The sequence below is a fragment of the Andrena cerasifolii genome, chromosome 3, assembly GCF_050908995.1.
Source record: "Andrena cerasifolii isolate SP2316 chromosome 3, iyAndCera1_principal, whole genome shotgun sequence".
In the NCBI taxonomy this organism is placed as follows: domain Eukaryota; kingdom Metazoa; phylum Arthropoda; class Insecta; order Hymenoptera; family Andrenidae; genus Andrena; species Andrena cerasifolii.
The window spans coordinates 4,024,412-4,047,109 of record NC_135120.1 but is presented as its reverse complement, the minus strand read 5'-3'; the positions used below and the strand labels follow the sequence as shown (position 1 = coordinate 4,047,109).

At 41.6% G+C, this 22,698-nt stretch overlaps 1 protein-coding gene and 2 long non-coding RNA genes across 4 annotated transcripts in view; 1 reads left to right on the top strand and 2 right to left on the bottom strand.

Annotated features, from left to right (window-relative positions):
* The window catches only part of LOC143367067 (uncharacterized), a 309,917-nt gene that overhangs the window by 106,200 nt on the left and 181,019 nt on the right, over window positions 1-22,698 (bottom strand). The gene's annotated exons all lie outside the window — the stretch shown is intronic.
* The window catches only part of Wdr37 (WD repeat domain 37), an 86,123-nt gene that overhangs the window by 50,949 nt on the left and 12,476 nt on the right, over window positions 1-22,698 (top strand). The window lies entirely within an intron of this gene.
* The window catches only part of LOC143367096 (uncharacterized), a 104,506-nt gene continuing 81,823 nt past the window's right edge, over window positions 16-22,698 (bottom strand). The window contains exons 2-3 of the long non-coding RNA XR_013084958.1: window positions 2,036-2,406; window positions 16-139 (exon numbers count right to left, since the gene is read on the bottom strand). This is a non-coding gene — a long non-coding RNA (uncharacterized LOC143367096). The remainder of the gene's footprint in view (window positions 140-2,035; window positions 2,407-22,698) is intronic.

Here is a 22,698-nt window from a genome sequence, read left to right as displayed (position 1 = left end):
ATTGAATGCATAATTGCGTATGCAAAACCCTACCTGAAAATTTGTGCGTACATAGTCTGACGTAGATCACACTGCATCATCTTCTGCTTCGATTATCTGTAAATATATAAAGCCACATTTTAGTTACCCTGATAGCCATCTGCCTGCAGTCTGCCGGCAGATTGACAGCAGGGTCTGCCAGGAGAGCGCAGGATCTGCCGGCAGCTGCGATGCAGCCTACGTCCGCATTCAGCTACGGTTCTGCCGGCAGGGTCTGCTTGTCAGGGTCTGCCGGCAGATCGACGGCAGATCGACGGCAGGTCCTGCTGCTCGCCTGACACATCCAACAGCGCCATCTGAAGGCCACAATTGCCAAAGAATTTCCTACGCGTGACGTCACATGGACCAACGTGCATCCCTACCCCACATGACCAACATGCAGATTCTACAGTTTATTAAATAATTAATTCTACTTATTTCAAAAAGTATTTATTCTTTCTTTAATAATACACAGGATCAGTGATTACAATTGTTACAAAATAATATAAGCGCATATAAATCCAAAGAGGGACTTTCAACATTTACATTTACAAATCCACGTCCCGTAACCACTGGTACCTAGTAGGGGCGATATCAGGAAATTTCATTCAGTATTTTCGACTTCTTTTTTGTGTAGAATCACCATGTTCCGCGTTGTGTTAGCGCTGAAAACAAATATAATATTAGCATAAAATTAAACGTAACGTATGAATAAACAGAATACATGCGATACTTACTTCATCTCCATCTCCACACAGTACACAGTCTAGGCGATCATACATGCTCCTGCGAACATTAAAATTTATAAGAAAATATGTCTTAAATTATTATCTACTAAACAAGACGCTGAACATTTGCACTTCGCGCATAACCCTACTTTTCTGTCTTCTAGATAATGCGAATCTCGATGTCCGCGACGTAGATAATTAGAAATTATTCAATTCCATAATTACGTTTGCCTTCTGGATACGCCGAGATGATTTGTTAGGATATTGATGGATGAGATTACTTAGAATACTCTTTGAGCGTACGTCTTCAAGCACAACGGGCAACGGGGGCCACTTCCAGTTTTCGAGGTCTGAGGTGGCAGTCACTGGCGGTGGCAGTCAGTGCCGGCAAAATCCAAGAATATTCCAAGTAATTTCACCCATCAATATCCAGACAAAGCATCTCGTCGTATCCAGAAGGCAAACGTAATTATGGAATTGAATAATTTCTAATTATCTACGTCGCGGAAATGAAGATTCGCATTATCTGCAAGATAGAAAAGTAGGGTTATGCGCGAAGTGCGAATGTTTAGCGTCTTGTTTAGTAGATAATAATTTAAGACATATTTTCTTATAAATTTTAATGTTCGCAGGAGCATGTATGATCGCCTAGACTGTGTACTGTGTGGAGATGGAGCTGAAGTAAGTATCGCATGTATTCTGTTTATTCATACGTTACGTTTAATTTTATGCTAATATTGTATTTGTTTTCAGCGCTAACACAACGCGGAACATGGTGATTCTACACAAAAAAGAAGTCGAAAATACTGAATGAAATTTCCTGATATCGCCCCTACTAGGTACCAGTGGTTACGGGACGTGGATTTGTAAATGTAAATGTTGAAAGTCCCTCTTTGGATTTATATGCGCTTATATTATTTTGTAACAATTGTAATCACTGATCCTGTATATTATTAAAGAAAGAATAAATACTTTTTGAAATAAGTAGAATTAATTATTTAATAAACTGTAGAATCTGCTTGTTGGTCATGTGGAGTAGGGATGCACGTTGGTCCATGTGACGTCACGCGTAGGAAATTCTTTGGCAATTGTGGCCTTCAGATGGCGCTGTTGGATGTGTCAGGCGAGCAGCAGGACCTGCCGTCGATCTGCCGTCGATCTGCCGGCAGACCCTGACAAGCAGACCCTGCCGGCAGAACCGTAGCTGAATGCGGACGTAGGCTGCATCGCAGCTGCCGGCAGATCCTGCTGCCTGATCTGGTTATCAGGGTATATACATACAACCTAACGTAGAACTTACTTATATAGAAATAGAGTGGCCTTCTGTTATAGTGAGTTTAAAGACTACATAATGTGTCCGAAGGAGGTGAGAGCGTATGGCAGAAAGTCTTGTTGCAGGAAATTTAAATGCTAATGATAATAATTCAGCGAAAATGAACGAACAGATCCAATATTTTTAACGCACAATTTATTGGTGTTGGAATAAAGTTAATTTATTATGTTTAGTGGTGAATTGAAATATTATTAATGGGAATCTAAAAAATTAATGAATAGCGTGGCAACTAGGTACTGTGGATTTTATTAATTAAAGTATTGCGAATGTCTTTCACAAAAGATTGAAAAGCCTCAAGGGACATGTGTTTTCAGTGTACTTTCTTCACTAATGTGACTTGTGTCGCACCGCAAATATAACACTGCTGCGTAGCCAACGTTTCTGTAAGCGCGTTACATACTTTTCCATGCACCATTGCGAAAATTAACTTATGAGATACCGCAATAGTTTTGCCGTCATATGAAGTAACAGTATTACGGAGACATTTTATCTGCTCGTCCATTTTGTTTTTTTTCGGTGATTGTGACTTCTGTCGGTTCTTCAGTGTATTTTACCTGTATTGGACGGCAATACCTTGTGGAGGATGGACGCGGGTTTTGCCAAATTATTTTTGTACAATTCTTATCAGGATTACCAATGATTAAACGAAAAGGCACGAGCGATATTATGAATATATTTGAATCGCTGGCATCCTTCTCCAGGAATATTTGCTTATAAGAACTGTGCCCTGCGCTTCCATCGAAACCCCATTTTGATATTAAATGTAAACTTTTTCGTTCTTCACTCTCCAGTGTAGACACAACGTCTTCTACATTTAATAAACGCTCTACGGTATGGTCAAGTAGAGCCTGTAATTTTACTTCAGCAACGGTGGACGTTATATTAATATTTTCCTTTTCCGGGTAGCATTTTTTCTTCGTGGCTTGTATAATTTTATATGGTGGAAATCGTACAGGATCTTTTGCTCTTATGAGGTTATACTGATGCCTAGTGAGCTTAGCTTCTACCAATAAAGCCAGCGCTTCCTGGCCAGACATTTGTCTTGAGTGTTGATTTGAAATTGTTTCATAAGCTTTTCTATATTTTGTAGCCCGTTTCGGGGTAGTTGTCGTTATTTCCTTCACTAATTTAGAGGCATCTATATGACCAGAAGCTCTCAGAGTCATTTGGGTGGCGTACGCAAGCTCTGCAGGTGTAGACTTCCGTAGATTTTCAGTTTTTTGTCTTTTGCTTCGATCAGAATAATCTTCAAATGCTGTTTTCGGACGACCTGGTTGTTTTCTTGATGGATCCATGTGACGAGTAAAAGAAATTGAAGAGGCCAACCAGTCCATGTTTTTTGTTAAAAACCTTTTCTGCGTTCTTTGTGCTTCAATCCATTTTTTTTTAAATTGATGTGTGAACTGGGATAGTGTGCGATGAAGTTCATTCAACCCTTCCCTTGGACAATTCATTCGTTGTTGGATGCGATTTTCCAAAAACCTAAATTGGTCTTGCAAGTTTTTCTCTCCAGATTCTCTCATTATGTCAAATAACTTTTTCCGTGTTATAAATAGTACTTCTGTACTTATTCCTGCCAATGTAAATATATTACGTATATTAATTATGGTCAACTAATACCGGTTCTGACACCTCTGCACTGTCTAACCAATTTTAGCCTTTAGTCGGATTTGACGTATTGAATAATCGTTCCTTAGATTTTTTATGCGCTGAATACGAACCTGCTAACTGTTTATCGCCATCACACTTAGTTTTCGAGAAATTTCACTTTTTAAAAAAAATGCATGTTTCGTTAAACTGTTCCGTTTCTACATTGAAAACGAAACATGATTTACAACTTTTGTCAATGTTTTTCGGAGGAAATATGTCTTTTATATTGCGTGGTGCAGTCAGATTTTCTCCTACGCCCTTAGTTTTTGAAATAGAGTGATAAGTATTCGTAAAGATTCGTGCATTTCGTATGTCCTTTCCCTTTTATCGTTGTTTCAACATATTTAAATACTCATAATGCAATAATAATTTATATCATTTTATTTGGAAGAGTTTACAGAATAAGTTGACATAATAAGCAAACGAATAACTATTACTGTTCAAAAACAAGAAACGTTGAAACCTGAAGATTTCCATTTATTTTTCAAAATTAAGTTTTCCGAAAACTAAGGGTGATAGTGAGAAACGGTTGGCAGATACGCATTCACCGTACAAATATCTATAATAAATGGCTATTGAATGTTACAAATCCGATGAAAGGTTAAAATTTGTCGAATGTGTTGGACAGTGTAATGGTCGCGCGTCGCGCTGCTTAATGTATTAAAAGAACCGCAATTATATCAAAGAGGGATACAGATGGGCAACCATTCAAAACAGACTTTGATTAATCAATGCTTTTAGTTTACTGTGGCACAAAAATCGAAATTTGCAAATGTTTGGAAATGCACTAAATCTATCGATTTTTCCGATAACAGAAAAAAACCTTCAGAGACCTCGAGAAGACTTGTAAATAAATAATTTAATTTTTACTTATATATAATAGTAAAACGAAGTACTTAAAATAAATAAGACGAACCTGAACACGATGGATTCATAGCACCGAAGAAATTTAAGCAGATACAAGAAATTTTTGCAAACGTTGAGCTTGTAATCACAATTAACACACAACCGAAAGAGCGAATAACAATATATATTGTAGCAATTAAATACACGGTAAAATGCACAGTATTCGGAAACTAAACGGAGTGTCGTATTCCGTGGACATCCAAAAAATGAATGATAGTGTCGCGATCGGGAAGAGTTCCCGCCCTACCTGTGATGAATTTTCGGGAAAACCCCTGGTTTATAACACCCGCAGGTCAGGATTGACTAGCCCGGTCCAAAGCGAAGATTGTCTTATACAAATGTCACCGAAAATATGCAGTAATACAGAATTTAAACGTTAACCATTACGAATGCATGCACGTGCGCTTTTACTTAGCAGTAGGTCTCGATTGAGATGATATGGAGGAGAAAAGTGTACAGAAACTAAAACTAATCGAGTGTAGGTAAATGGTATTCTTAAATAACAATAGTATATCGTTGTCATTCTTACTTCGGTTTTTTTTATTTTTTGCCAACTATCGGGTGCTCCGGCCCCACTGTGCGCCGCCGGCAACTCTTCAGACCCGGTCCGCCTCCGGAAATTTTTCAGACCTAACCGAGGGCGGGGATGACTTTCAGACAAGGCCCAACCCCGAAAAATTTTTCAAACCTGACCTACAGCAGAAATTTTTTTTCAAACCAATATGTAGCAAACATACATGTTCCCCCAATGCAGAGAAATAATAATTTTAATCCCCTACCGCACCGATCTATCAAGCCAATATTTAGAAGAGTTAGGTGGCGAGGAGAGAAGGAGGCAGACGGATAAATAAAATGGAGAAATAATATGTGTTTAAGAAATATAGGTATATTGTTACAAACGAAAATGAAATAAAATAATATAATTTAATATTTTTTCCTACGAGTATCAACTAAAATATCATTGATGGCACATGCTAACAGTTCGCAATCTACAAGATAATTCTCGTCGTAATATTCGCTATCCCGTATGGTTTTAGCAGCACGACGCACATCTAATGTTTCGCAGGCAACATCGCTCTGATGCAACACATTAACAAATGTTTTAAATTTTGTCCTCACATCTTCTGCAGTTTGATATAGTCGCGGATACACATAGCTTACACATGGCTCAAGATTAAATAAAAATGATACTGTATTCGATTTGAATACAGCGACTTAATATCCATTGTCATCTTTACAATCGGTGAGTCAAAGAACCGACAAAATTCCACCGTTAAATAATATAAGAATAATAAAAGAATAATATTAGAATAATATAAAAGATAAAATATATAAAAAAGAGTATAAAAGAATACAATATAAAATATAAAAGAATATAAAAATACAAGATAAAAGATGAAATATATAAAATAAAAGAAAATATATAAAAAATAAAAGAAAAAATAGAAAATAAAAGAAAAATAGAATATATACATTTAGGGAGTCGTCGTCTCCGACTACGACGATGGTGACGCGTATCTCCGACTCCGACGACGGTGAGGAGTATCTCCAACTCCGACGATGGTGAGGAGTAGCCCTCGCATAGCTACTGGAATCAACGCAAGGGCGACGGGGGGATGACGGCGGTACCGACGACGGTGTAGGCGGGAGCGACGGGGACGACGTGGACGGCGGCGATGACGGGCGACTCCGACGACGGTGTAGGGGATGATGGTAGTGATGGAGACCGCAGCCGTCGCTGAGGTCCCAACTGCGGGTAAGGGGCCTACAGCAGCTGCACCCGCGCGGCCATCATGAGGCCAATCACTGCCTCCGACCGCCGCATCCGCACCTCCCGGGGTGCAGACCTAACCCAGACTTCCGCCAGCAGCCGCGCCAACCAGGCAATCGCCATATTTGATGGTATGCCCTAAAACACAGACACAAACGTCGATATAATACTAACACATCAATCATAATAAACATCAAACACACAAAACAATGTAAAGTATTACATACATGCGGTGGCGGCGGCGGCGGCGATGGTCACCGTGGTGGCGAGGGGATTGATGGGGTTGGCGAATCCTAGAACCAACAGACATCTATATAATATTTACAGCCGCGGGATCGAACTCGATTTCAACGGTTAAACACGGTAAAAATGTCAAAATATTGTTATGTACATACCTCAGGGATGTTTCGGCATGTTCAGAGATTAGGCTCCGGGACAATGTAATCCATCCCCATTTTTTAATCACAAAATTGGAAATTTGTGCCAAAAAAATCTGGTTTGCTAATGCGACAGTGATTGTTAACGTTTTGAAGACAACTGGACTCGCAACATGTCTAGACTCGCACATTGAACCCTTATCATAAAACTGAGTAGTGCGTAGCTTTGCAAAGTAAGATGCTGACGTTCTTCACCTTCTTCTTCGTTGACCATACCCTTCCACAGTACGCTTATCACCTTCTTCGAATTCTTCTCCCTCCTTCTTTGTACACATCGTTCGAATAGATCATACCACTTTGAACGTATAACAAACGTGTATCGAACCACTTTGATCATATATTGAACGTGTATCATACCACTCTGAACGTGTATTGAACGTGTACCATACCACTCTGAACGTGTATCGAACCACATTGGTCGAGTATTAAACATCAATCGTACCACTTTGAACATGTATTGAACGGCAATCGTACCACTCTGAACATGTATCGAATGTGTATTGAACCACTTCTACATAATTGTAACCATCGTCTTAATCTAGCGCACATTACATGTAGGAGGTTGGAGAGAGTGATGAAAAAACATTTGTATATGCATTAAAAATTTATTATATTTTATTTATGAATTTCCCTCTGGCGTTTAGACCACCAGTTGAATATTTTAAATACATTTTAGCACAGCATTACGCTTTAGCACAGTGCTTTGCGTGTCTATCACATCGTAGAGTATTAACTACATTTAGCTTATTTAGAGATTTGATATCCTCGTATTCAGTGTCCAGTGTCTCAATGATCACGTGCGCTCTCGTATTTTAGTCGAGGAAATCTGCAAGCCAGTCGCGTTTCTGCAACCCTTTAACGTATACGATATGGGGTGCGTCATCTTCTTCATCGGTCGCATCGGCTACAACTTTCATAATTAGCTGTTTAGCCATACTGTACGGAACGTCTCCATCTTCCCACCGTAGTCCGTGATGTTTTACCACCAACCACCGGATGTTTGATTTGTCAGATTTCGTAAGAAGATATTGCGGCATTGAATTCCCAAAAATATAGTGCGAGAGAATTGTTCCCTTTCGCAGGACAGCCACTTCCTTGACAACAAATCGTCCATCAACGATGAACCCTTGCAGGTCAACGAATGTTGGTACGGCCATTTATCGGTACAGAGATTTGCTCGCTTCCAAGACAGACATGTGAATGCGGTCTTTCTCGTAAAGCATCTTAGTAGTATAGCAAGGCGGGTTCCAACCCAGGTCCTCTGAGGGGAGCGCGGCGGAGAGGAACATGGGCGCGGGGCCTGCGGGGAGTGGAAGAGCGGGTGCGCGCGCACGAGCCGCGGAGTGGGGGAAGCCGTAATCGTGGAGGGGATCAGTCCGGGCCGAGCCGCCGCGGAGGCCCCTCCAGACCTGGCCCACCGGCGGAAATTTTTTCAGAGGGAGGCTTGGCGGCGCGAAGAACGAAATAGAATTATGCAGCGTCAGCAGAAATCTTTTTTCCCAACGCAGAGAAATAATAATTATTGAAACGACGAATCTTGAAAATTAGGCGGTGAGAGGAGGAACACGGGTAAATGAAATTGAGAAATAATATATGTTTAAGAAATATATATATTGTTACTGTTACGTCCTGATAAGACTTCCTGTAAATCACCCCGAGCGGTTGGAATGATTTACCGGGTTCTTGCTCTATCGAAGGGCTGAGGCCCGCCTTGACTATACTTACCGGGAATATGGAAGGTGATAAGGGGTTGAAAGAATAAAGTACAGGGGATATAATAGAGAAATGATTAGGCTAAATATAATGTTACAGAAATAAGATTACCCTACCTCGAGACAGCGCTTAGTCTCGGCTGTCGCTGGCTGTGTCGCTCGGGTGTCGCGCGGCACGCTTGCCGTCTCGCGTTTCGGTCGCTCGCAATGTCGCTGACCCAAGGGTAGGTCGTGGTCGCTCGCTGTGCTCTCGGATGTCGGTGGCCTAGTGCCCGTCGTACCGCACTGTCTCTAAACGTTGTATTTCTACGCGGTCCTACGTCGGTCTCGATTGACGCGCAAGGGCTCTCCCGGCGAGGCCGTTTCCAGTATGTCGAACGGAGTTACCCTTCTTACGAATTACTATCGGCCGAGCGCGCTTCGCGGAATCTACGCGGAGACGTGGTCGCGGTATCTAGACGGTCCACTAGTCCGTCGTGACTTCCTGGCTCGAGCTGTCGAATAAGAATAATGTTTTCGCGGCTCCCGATCGCGGGCCGAACCTCGAACGATCCCCACGAATGGGGAAAACTGCCCCGTCGGCAGCTGTCGCTTGCTTCACTAATTCCCCGATTATTGAGAAATAATCGGAGGCCCGGGCCGAGCGCGGTCGTTGTCCCTATCGCTGTTGCCACGGGCTCAGCACCACGTGATTGCTACACGCGAGGCGATTCCGCTGGATCGCCTTTGCGAAACAAAAGCGACGCGTGGACAGCAAGCACGGGATGGACCTGAAGGGCCCATGTAACATTACAAAGCACAGTAAATACAATTAAATAATAATAAGTATAATATAAAAAAAGAATATAATATAAAAAGAAAAATACAACATAAAAAATAGAATATAAATAAAAAATAGAATATAAATAAAAATAGAATATAAATAAAAATAGAATATAAATAAAAAATAGAATATAAATAAAAAAATAGAATATAATTAAAAAATAGAATATAAATATAAAAAAAATATTATAGGCGTGGCGGTGAGGGTGACGGCGACAATAGTAGTGACGGCGGCAATGGTAGTGACGGCGGCAATGGTGGTGAGGGCGTCGAGGACCGCGACTGCGGCAGCGGTTGCCGTAACCGTAGCACATCAATCCATGGTGGCGATGGTGGCGATGGGGACCGCGGTCGCCTTAGCCACAGGGGCCCCACTCGCCAATACGGCAGCCAAGGCTGCCGCAGCCGAGCCGCCATCATGGGGCCGACCGTAATCTGCATCGCCGGGGGTGGCACCACCTCCTCCTCCACCAGCCGCGCATTCATCATGAAATATATGCTCTAGAACACACAGACACAAAGCGTCGATATAATATTGGTACATTAAACATATTAAATATCAAACGCACAAAAAACAATGCAAAGTATTACATACTTGCAGCGACGGTGAAGGCGGCGAAGGCGGCGACGGCGATGACTGTGGTGAGCCCCAATCTGGCGACCACACGAGCGGCGCCGGGGGTGACGGTGGCGGCGACGGGGGTGACGGTGGTGGCGAGGGGGGCGACGGTGGTGGCGAGTCCTGAAACATAGAAACCCACGATATAATATTTATACAAAACGTCTGATTTTAATTTCACACGATTTCAAAGGTTAAACGCGATAAATGTTAAAAAAATACTGTTAAGTACATACCTCTGCGCTGCCTCGACACTCGGGGGCTATTCTCCACAATCCCATTTCTTTTCGCAAGAAAAATGTCACTCAGAAAGAAAAAATGTCACTCAGAAAGAAATATCGAGGTTGCGACGACTCAATTTGAATGCAACTGGTCTCGACGCATCTCCTGGCTCTTGCATGTCAAAACCCCCTCGATATCATGAAATCGAGAAATGTACAGCTTTGCAAAGTAGGATGCCTTTGTTCTTCACCACCTTCATCACAGGTCACCTGCATTTTCGCTGACCATCCTCCTCCATGTACTTATCTTCTTCTTCTTCTTCTTCACTGAGCGTCCTCTCCTTATTCACTCGCATCTTCTTTCCCTTCTTCTTTGACACATCATTCGACTAGATCACACCACTTTCAACGTGAATCTAACGGGTATTGAACGGTTTTGAACGGCTTTCAACGTGTACCGAACGGGTATCGAAAGGGTATCGAACGGTTATCGAACGGGTATTGAACGGGTTTTGAACGGCTTTCAACGTGAATCGAACGGGTACTGAACGGCTTTCAATGTGTGCCGAACGGGTATCAAACGGGTACTGAACGGGTATCCAACGGCTTTGAACGGATATCCAACGGATATCCAACGGGTATCGAACGGCTTTGAACGGATATCGAACGAATATTCAACGGGTATTGAACGACTTTTAACGTGAATCGAACGGACGTCTATCATACGTGTATGGTATCGCTTTGATCATGAATCGTACTACTTCTACATAATAATTAGAACTATCGTCTTAATCTAGCGTACATGCAGAAGGTTGGAGGTTGAGGAGGGTGAAGAAAAACTGTTATGCATTAAAAATTGATTATATTTTACTTGTGTATTTCCCTCTGGCGTTTAGACCACCAGTTGAATATTTTAAATACATTTTGCATGGCACAGTGCTTTGCGTGTCTGCCACATCGCAGAGTATTAATTACGTTTAGCTTATTTAGGGATTTGATATCCTCGTAGTCAATGTCTAGCGTCTCGATGATCACGTCCGCTCTCGTATTTTCATCGAGGAAATCCACTAGCCAATCGCGTTTCTGCAGCCCTTTAACGTATACGACATGGGGTGTGTCATCTTCCTCGTCGATCGCATCGGCTACAGCTTTCATAATTAGCTGTTTAGCCATACTGTACGGAACGTCACCATCTTCCCAACGTAGTCCATGATGCTTTGCCACCAACCACCGGATGCTCGATTTGTCGGATTTTGTAAGAAGATATTGTGGCATCGAACTTCCAAAAATATAGTGCGAGACAGACTGGAGAATGCAGTCTTTCTCGTAAAGCATCTCGATTTTCACGATGAAATTTTGTATGAATTTGGTATAGGAGAGGGCGGGCAAGTAGCGCAGTAATTTAATTGATTTTGCGCACCACATTTGTCAGCGGATTGTATTCAACCACCCGATCGTGCAGAATCAGACAGTAGGCCGTAGTATTTGCAGGTACGTTTTCTTTACAATCAAATTCTATGCGCACGTCCACGGTGCTATTCTTGATCGACTCATTTTGTCGCGAGCAATCAATCACTACGAGGGGGCCAAATTGCAAAAATTGGGCCACGGTGAATAATGCTTCGTTGCAACTATGTCCGTAATACGATTTACGAAAATGCGTATACATGTTAAATAAGATGGCGTGCCTATTCTTGTCAAAGTCCAAGTTCATGTCACCGTACGGGTAAAATTCCGAGTTGAGAAAAAGTTTTACATTGGTCAATTTGCAGTGGTCGAATCGAGTAACATCTTCAGTCATCACATTCTTTCGAGCAGTCTGTAGAGCAAAGATAATGTATCGCGGCTTCTCCAACTGTGCAGCTGCCTTCACGGCCCACGAATGCTTGGTCGTGCTGTGTAAGAGAGGATACTCGTACAGATTCCACGAGCGAAAACTAATGCTCAGGTTTTGTCCACTTTCCAAAGCATGTAGCAACGACAGCTTATTAACGTCGTTCAGCGTCACGTGAGGCATCCGCCATTGCACTTTAAGTAATTCAATTTCTGGTTCCAACGTCGGCGATCTTATTAGAGAATTGTTATCGTTGCGCGATCGTATTAAAATCAATTCGTGACGCGCATTAATAACCGTGCGTTTATAGTCCTCGCAAAATCCCAACAAATATTTAAGCGGGATGCAAAAATTGAAATTATTTTTCACTATTAGCTCATCGTGCCGTTTCAAGCCCAATCCCGCATTCTCCATATTTTTGTCTTCATCAGATGTCATCGATACATAGTTTTTAAGCGTGCTAGTTATTCCAACGTTTCTGTTGCGATCAATCTCACCATTCAGTTCGTATCGAATCTCATCAAATATGAATGCCATGCAATTATTTCCCAACATCACCGTTGAAAAATCATTCGGCTTATTTATCGTCAATTTTCCCTCCAGATAGAGGAAACTTTCACACGGTAATGTGTATAAATCCTGTTGCTGTATAGGTATTCTTATCTCATCGCTGTATCCAAACGTCGTGTTGACGTAAGGGTTGTATGTGTGAGTCTCAAGCTTGACGATGCGATCATCAAACGTCGGCTTCGCGCCAATGCTTAGAATGTCGGTCATTTTTCAACTTAATTGCGTACAATGAATCCCAACGATTTCAAAAATGCAATGTTCGCAGCACTGAGCCTCTTCTTTTTAGGGTAATCAGAGCTGTTGCAGTTGCAGTTGTTGTTGTTGTTGTTGTTGTTGTTGTTGTTGTTGTTGTTGTTGTTGCAAACAATTTCGTTTGGAAGAAACGTGTTTCTGGAGTCGGTCATCACAAGCATCTCATTCGGCCGCACCACATGTATTATCATCGGCGTCGTCGTACGTGCAGTCTGATAGTAATCTCTTCACCTCGAAAATCAAGCAACCGTCCGTCTTGATCCACAACGCGTATCGTTAGATCCGAAATGACCTGTGCGGTGATTGGAAGGTAAATGATCTGCGCGGGTGTTTCCGATATCTTATATCCCGGCGGTACTCTGGGAGAAAATTCATGTATCGTATGTACGCGCTTCCCATTGCTGTACGCGCCAGCGGTCACGCTACATTCTATGCGAATAATGTTCACATTCATGATATTATTCGGATCGTCCGATTCGTACCACTGTCCCGGTTCTAATACGCGATTCGTCGAGAATCCCAGTAACGATCCAATGTTATTGGGCTTCATAAAGTCTACAATGAACGAGCAGTACAGCTCACTTTTCATGGTGTTGTTGTTGGGGCGCAACACTATAGGATACTCATCGTTGTCGCTACCATCGTTGGCATCGGTGCCATCGAGTTTTTGAGGATACCGCTCGAGTAATCGCTGTTTCAAATACTTGGCAATGGCGTCTAATTCGTATGAACCGTGGGGAATCGTAATGTATTCATGGCCGATGTCGACGCTGCTGTTGGTCTCATAGTTTGTGGTGAAGTAGAATTTATCGTTGCTCGAGTCGATGTTGGGTATTGTATGGTAAGTTTCAAGGGTTGTTAGGCCAAGCTCGTAATCATCGTCGCTCAAATCTATGGGTGGAAAGTAGCTCACCGCGAGGGTGCTACTCTTGCCGGTTAGAGTGAATGTTAACGACATATTCCAACCTGTACGACTGGACTCGTACTGAATCAAAGTGGTGAGAAGTCAATCCTTAAATTTGCGGCCAATCGTTTGTACAGAGCGTAGACATAGTTGACCACAATTGCTCTAATTGTACTCCTGATAAGACGCGTGATTGTATTCGATTTTCACATCTTTATCCAGATATTGTACCAATTCCTCGGCGCCCCCTCTTCGCATACGCCACCCAATGAGTCCCCGGTCCCTCGACATTGTCGAAATTCACGATACCGCTTTCGTTTCGACGTACTCCTCCAACAGGTAGTGCATTGCGCATAAAAACACCTCTAAAAAATGGAATACACATACGTTTTTCCAACTCCCCCAATTGCGCATCTGTAGTTACGCCCTCGGGCATTTTTATTGTCTTTTGGGCGTTTTTTTTTTTTTTGTTTCGATATTCCCTGTCCGCGCTTGTATGGTGCGAGATAAAGTCCGCGACCTTCCATGGTGTGATTATGATGCTGCATTTCCTGCAGCTGATGTTGCACCGCCTTATTATCGTTTACTGCCTTGGCGATCCCCGCTGCTCCACCGGCTAATGATCCGAGAACACCTAGCAGCGGGAGAAGTGGTAATATGCCACCTCGTTTTGCCACCGGAAGAATCCGCTTTTGCGATGCTCTCCTTACAGTCCTTTTGCGGGTTTTTATTTTCATCCCCATTCCGATTTTCGTCTTAGCTTTCATAGCTGCCCAAACAGCTGTAGCAGCTCCTCTTTCACCCAGAGTCGAGTCTCGCGCAACGATGCGTTTTCGCGCTTTGTCAACGAGAACCTTATCTGCCGTGTGCCTTTCACTGAGGTCGTTGCTACGCGAATATGCAATATCGTGTTCGCGACACGCTGCGTCCAACGGATTGATGCCTCGATCACCTCTAGCCAATCGTTTTGCCAGATGAGTTCCTGGACCACAAAACTGATACCCCGGAATATGTAATTCGATAGGTAACGCGTTTATCGCCCGATTTAACAGACCACAACCTTTCTTTACTCTCTTCGGCGACATTCGCTGCAGTTTTTAATCAATGGTGCTGGACCGTCGATATGCGTTCGCTGCCAAGGGCGATTATAATGTTCCAAGCACCGACGATACTGCTGAACCTCAGAATCGGCTTTTATATGCTCGGGGAGTCTGTCCCACAACTGATCGATGTGTCTGCCAAACTCTCGCAGTAGGATAATCTTTGGTATATATTTCAACTGCTCAGCGGTTAGGTCTCGAATATCACAATTATCCGACAGGATCAGAAGCATTTTGAATAATGAGCTGTTTTGCTTCGGCGCGAGCCTATAAATAGAGCGCACCGCAGCTTCGACGTATCAAAATCATTTTTCGCAGTTCACGGAGAGGACGCGATTCGTGCGACAACCTGTGGCGATACGCGTGACAAATTTTTACGAAATTTTCACGGCGTGTGCTTCGAAAACGTGTACGTGTATTCCAAGTCGTTGCAACAGCCAAAATATAAGTATTTGGAGAATTTATTGACTCCGATAGATGAAATTGGCTACTTTACATTTTCGAATAACAGTGACGTCATCACACCGAGCGAATCGCTTCCGAATTCCATTTTTATCTTTGATGACGTGGCATGCGACAAGCAAGATACGATAAGGGAATACTTTGCAATGGGGCGCCACTCGAACGTTGACTGCTTCTATCTCTGTCAGACGTATGCAAAGATTCCCAAACATCTTATACGCAACAATGCGAATCTGTTGATACTGTTTAAGCAGGATGGTACCAACTTGAAACATGTGTACAACGATCATGTAAACACTGATATGCCTTACGAGGATTTCTGCGCTTTGTGTCGTAATTGTTGGCAGCGGGAGTATGGTTTCATGGTGATAGATAAAAATAGCGCGATGTCCAATGGACGTTATAGAAAGGGATTTAACGAGTTTGCTGTACCATGAGATGCTCAATCGTCTGCGATACAATGATGATTAGTAGTCAGGAGTTTAAGGATCGTGAGAGAATAGCGATGGAAATTGCAAAAACCAGCGAATCCATTCGCAGGAAACATCAGTCTTTGAAGACTGACAAGATGGATGAAGATATCGCGCTGGAAAGATACTTTAAACCTATTACCGAGCCCTTAAAACATATTGTGGAAAATACTGCTGAGACAGAAGCTGACATATCACCTGCGACGAGTATGAGCATTGAAACATTAACGCCTAAAACAAAAATCCGGCCGAAATGGAACGCATCGCGTAAAAGAAATAGTAAACAGTCATACATGTCATTGGAAAATTCGCTCGTAACCTCCACACCAGTTCAATCGAAGCGGAAACGGTTGAATGTCGCATCAAACGATTCCACGGTTCCTCCTGCGTCAATAAATACATTTCCCGATGTACAGTCGCTCACAACCAATGATGACGGAGACGTGTATGAAACTTCTGCCGATGAGTCGCTTGCAGCATCTATTAGAGAGCAACTCCAAACATCCGAGGGGCAAGAAACGTTTCGCAACCATTTCAGTCCGCTGGGACAAAAATACATGAGCGCAATCCTAAGTGGTGATAGGGATACGACCATAGATTATGTGTACGGTGTACACTTTGGTGGTAGTGGAATGATGCTGGGGGGTAAGGCTTTCGATATGGACAAGGATGATAATATAATCATAGACGGTGTAAGATATGGAGGAACGCCCGGTCTGTACGAACTGATTTTCAAGAGAATTCCCGATGATGCTATATACACAGATGCTGATAAACACAAATACAAAAGTATACTGCTGATGACGAATGCTCACAGACGTGGCCATAGCGCACAAAATCCCATATTGGGTAACAAGGGATACAAGTACAAACATGTAATTGCGCCACTACTACCTCGTGTATTGACCAGTAAAGCGGGGAAAGGTCTAAGGACACCGCGAGTCACGGTGGTAAACGATAACAAGATCGATTATGTGCACTGGGATGATCCCAACAAGCTGGTGGATCGATTGCGTTTGCTGGAAGCGTCGCGTCAGGCGGGTAACAACTCGCACGACAACGAAATTCTATCGATTATTGAGGAACTCCGCGAGGCAGGCCTCATTATAAATTAAACCGCACGCCGATGATGTGCACTGTATGCGTCGAGATGCCGATCAACAAATTTGGGGTATCGCTCGAGAAGAGTGGAGCAGTTACAATGGACTATTACAAATGCAGCGGCATGCTTCGAAATTATATGCGTGATAACGCTCTTTGCGTGACCGGTGCCGACTTTGATGCAAAATCGCGCAAGATACGACGCGTAGCTCAGTCGGTGGCCGACACAGATGCCGTTAATAAACTATATGTGGAAAAGAGCATTAAACTTTTGAGAGAGCAGCAGGAAGAATTAGAGATGAAGCTGGTCGCGTTTCAGAGAGATGTGCTGACGTTGCAAAACAGCGTTCAAAAGATATCGCAAGCATTGAATCCTATCCCGCAGCAACAATGCGAAGGAGAATCATGCGAGACGGTTGAACTTGTCCAGAATTTCCTTGGGGCGGTGGAGAGCACATAATGCACGTACACGATAATTATCGCATCATTCGTGGCAAAGATACATCTGCGATCAAACATGCAGCCATTATCGAAATGCATGAGTGAAGAAAACCATGGCCACAAGCAGCTACAACTTGTGGAGGAATTGCACGCTCCAGCTCGAAGACATTTTCCTCGGAGGCGCGTCATAGTACGTGGATACGACGATCTGTGGCAAGCTGACATTGTAGAAATGCGTCCATACTTGCGATTCAACCAGGGTCACCACTACTTACTCAGCGTCATTGATGTGTTGAGCAAGTATGCATGGGCGTTGCCGCTCAAGACTAAAAGTGGCGCTGAGGTGACTAAAGCGTTTGCAAAGATATTTAGAGATCGATATCCGAAAAATTTGCAAACCGATCAAGGAAAAGAATTTTACAACACCGATGTGCAGAAACTCTTGAAAAAGCACGACATTAATCATTATTCGACGTATTCGGTGATGAAGGCCTCCGTCGTAGAACGTTTCAATCGAACTTTGAAGAACAATATGTGGAAACTGTTTACGCTCAATGGAACCTATAGATGGACCGATTCGCTATCGCGTCTACTTGCAGAGTATAACGCGCGAAAACATAGAACCATCGGAATGTGTCCTTGCGATGTTACCCCTGCGATCGCCGACAAGCTGCTAGCCACCGTATACAGCAACATAAAGATCGCTGCTCCAGCGAGATTCGAGTTGGGTGAGTTTGTGCGGGTGAGCAAATTTAAAATCATATTCGATAAAGGCTATACTCCGAATTGGACAACGGAGGTGTTCGAGATAGCCAAAGCACCCTGGATTCCATCCATAAGTAAACTTAAAACTGAAGCGTGATCAATTAATACATCTTCCCGCAATGCGCACGACACGAAGCGCTCTCCACCAAGTCTCTCCTCAATCTAGCTTTTCGCACTGCTGACCCGACGGTCCCCAAACTCCCCTGCATCCCCGCGCCAGTCCCCTCGCAAAAGCCACCCAGTGCGTAGGGCACTTGACTTCCTGGAACGCTGACGCCATGCATCCTATCAATGCGTCTTCACCATGCCTATCGCTCGACTGCCCCGACAATCTCCGAAGCAATACAATAAACGAAAAGGCTCCAACAGTCCTGGCACCCATTCGCTAGTCTAAACGGAAATGTCCATCCACACCACAATACCGAATGTTGCTCAAGCGAAATCAAAAGTGGGAAGTTAATGTGACGACGATTAAAAGTATAAAATTATGGGACGAACGTACGGGCCACATTAATCCTAGATCTCTTATCCGTATAGTAAAGAATGATCTGGTTCCTAAGGTACAAATAACGGATACACAGGATTTCTTTTGTAAAGTGTATTAATACGGCAAATCTGCCCACAAGAGCAATTGGAATCCTGGGGAATTTATTAGTAGTGACTTATATGGTCCATTCCAAGTAGAATCCGCAGGCTGCGCCAGATTTTTCGTCATATTCACACACAATGCTTCGGGATACAGATATGTCTATTTCTTACGACATAAGAGTGATGTATTGGAGAAATTTCAAGAGGTTAGAAAAAATACATCACCGAAATTTAATCATCCATGGAAGGTGCTGTGAACTGTCAGAGGGACCGAATACTGCAACGAGTCAATGAGAACGTACCTGAAGTCAAGAGGAATAGTGCACCAGGTTACGGTTCTATACAGGCCACACCAAAAGTGGCAAATCGAAGCATGATGATAGAACTGTGGTAGAAAGTGAATGATGTAGGTACATATGCTGCTATGGGAAAACCTGCCACGGTACCTGTGGGCTGAAGCAATCAGCACGGCGCATAGTGGGGCTGGAAAGAAAAAGTCTTAAAATGAAAGATGTATTTTTGTGTATCCATCACTGTATCCTGATGGCCAATGGACCAATGTACCTAACCTATATGACAGATATGTCAGATTCATGTTAATTCCAAAGAAAAATTGATTTGAAGTTGACCTTTCGTATTCTAACGGGAATCGTGTCAATATTCGTACCAGATTGTCGATTTTTTTCTGAATTCCTCTAGGCATTTTTATTTTTGTACCTCATGTATTTCGAATGTGTATAGTCTCAGCTTATTTTATGACATAAATACTTTTTGAAAACTCTTCATCGTAATCCCACTATACAACTTCAAATGGAGCTACCTAATATTTCAAGTTTTCATTAATTCTTTTAGGTTTATAAGGGCTCTAGATAGTACTATTTGAAAACAGATACCATCTACTAACAGCTCTCCAAACACTGACTGCGTTTATTTGCAACTTTGGCTGTTATCTTAATATATAAAGCAGAAAGCTTTTATATGTTTGTGTGTTTGTGTGTCGCCTAAAAACTTTTGAACGATAAACTCTAGGATCACGAAATGAGCCTTAGCTCGTAAAAATAATTTTTTTTTTATAAAATCAGAATCTAAATTTCGGGCGAAGCTGAGTAGTAAAACTAGTTAATACATAACCACACGAGTGCATTGTGCCTGCGATTTCGCAGAAACTCATCACATCGGCATTTCTCGCTATTTTTACATAGCTTCTATTTTAAATTACTTTTTGATAGTTTTAGTTTATGTGGACAGTAATATTCATTATTTTATTACATAATTTTAGTAGTTTAATGTAAAATGTTATTACTTACTCTATTGTGTTATTTTCTTTCTCTAATGTGTTTTATAATGTTTAATGCTAATCAATTCGTTTTTTATGTAATATTACATACTTATTAGTAACATAATTATCATATATGGTTTTTGTGTACCGAATGTTTACGTGGTTTATTGTTATTTTATTTGTGATAGATGCTTTAATTTTATTAATGTTCATGTCCATATAACCGATGCCTATTAAGAAGTAATATAAAAAAAAAAGTAATAAAAAATATTGAGAAACATCGAAGTTATAAGATTTTTTCCGCAAATCCTATGTTACGTGCCCCAGTGGGCGGCGCACAGTGGGCCGGATTAAACATTTTGGAAATGAATTATGCGCCAAAAAATACGACAAAATTGTCCTCTTCTAATTATGTGTAATTTAATGTCTTTCTGTTTTCAATTTTTTAACTTAATTATGCTAAAGAAATTTTAAAACTGTTTATTTGGTAGTTTATTTAATGCCTCTTTATGCGGTTTAAATCGCATGTTGGGAAAACTTTTCGTTTCCAAGTTATAAGGAAAAGTTGAATAGTAGAGAAAAGTAGCCAAATATCGTCTTTTGCGATGAAATATAATCTTTTATTAGTAATTAATGTAAATAATCTATCAGTAAGGAAAATTGCGAAAGTTTTTACAATTGACAACGAATATCATTCAAGCGCCACCGAGTTCCACATCCTGACCAATTGGAATATTTTCAGTACACCGTCCTCTGTACAATTATGTAAAAATTACATTTTATTTCGGTCTACTTTACAAAGTATTACTGTTTAAAGCAATAATATCATAATAATGTCGACGTCGACGTTCGCCGAAGATTAGAAGGCCCCGCGCCATGCCTAGGGTCGCCTTGAGCGATGTGTCATCAATTTTACAGAAATTCAATCCTGGCCATCTCCCGATTAAATTCTGCAAATTAACCTTTTATGTCATTTTGATAATTGAAGGGTCGAATGCAATAAGGGGACTAGCGCTTGAAAATGGGAAAAATTATTGTTCAAACGTTAAGAAAAATTGGAAAATTAAATGTTGTTAAACTGAATTTTAAAATATTTAGTGTTGTAAAGCTCGTCACAACACACATTTTTCTATTTGCAGTTTGTTTATCCAATCATTACTATTCGAGCTAAAAATTAAAAACAAAAAAATGTTCATCGTCCAAAATCATTATTTTTCTAAACATAAATTGCGATAACTTGATTAAATATTAACGGATCGCTATGAAACTTAAAACATAACTTCAGAAAACTCTAACGAAGCCACATAATGTATGCACAAAACCCTTATGTTAACAACTGTAATAATATTTAATGATAAAATAATACTGGACATAACCCATGTTTTTCAACGGTCGCCGTTAAAAAGTATCGAGGCAATTTTGAGGTACATATAACTTGCAGCGACAAAGTTTTTCCTCAATATACACGGAAGATTTTCACCAATTTTGATTAATAAATAATTGTAGAAGATATGACGATATATATAAATATATCGCTGCTTGGCTGTCTTAGCACTCACGCTAACTGTTGGTGGCGCGCGAGATTTATATATATCGTCATATCTTCTACAATTATTTACTAATCAGTGTGAAAATTGGTGAAAATCTTCCTTGTATATTAAGGAAAAACTTTGTCGCTGCGAGTTATATGTACCTCAAAATTGCCTCGATACTTTTTAACGGCGAACGTTGAAAAACTTTTAATGAAATATTATTACATTTGTTAACATAAGGGTTTCGTGCATACATTCTATGGCTTCACTAGAGTTTCCCGAAGGTATGTTTTAAGTTGCATAACGATCCGTTAATATTTACTCATGTTATCGCAATTTATGTTTAGAAAAATAATGATTTTGGACAATGAAATTTTTTTTGTTTATAAGTTTTAGCTCGAATAGTAATGATTGGATAAACAAACTGCAAATAGAAAAAATGTGTGTCGTGACGAGCTTTACAACACTATATTTTTTAAAATTCAGTTTAACAACATTTAATTTTCCAACCTTTCTTAGCGTTTGGACAATAATTTTTCCCATTTTCGAGCGCTAGTCCCCTTATTGCATCCGACCCTTCAATTATAGCTCGAATTATGTCGTGTTTAGGCTTCTCTTCGTCGGGGAAGCAAGATATGATGAAAATGATGAACATTGATACATTGTAACGCGTGCGTCAGTCCCCAACTTGCCGGTCCTTTGCGATCAGCGCTTGGCACGGCGCCCAGCAACTCAAATAAACACGTTGCCGAAAGTTATTCGAAGTCTTCGAATAAAGATAAAGATACGGATGATAACTTCATTCGACTCTATGGATGATCTCTTCGAGTAAAATTATTATCTTCTTTCGTCGAATAAATTCTCATCGGATAAACTTATTTATTCGTTACTCTCCGAATAAAGATAACTTGGGTTATTCGAGCCTCGAATAACGAATACATTTTTTTTATCTTTTATTCGTTATTTGAAATTTTTATTTAGTTAAAGATTTTGCCGAACTCTGTTTGTTAATGACTAGAGTCCTGCAATGGGCGGGTTTGATCCGCCCGTCACCCGACTGTATCCTGATGCGCCGGAACCGCCCAGACCCGAACTTTCACTAACCCGCGATACCCGCGGCTAACCCGCCCATACCCACCCGACGCCGCCAAGCGCTGATCCGACCCGCCCGTACTCGCAGCAG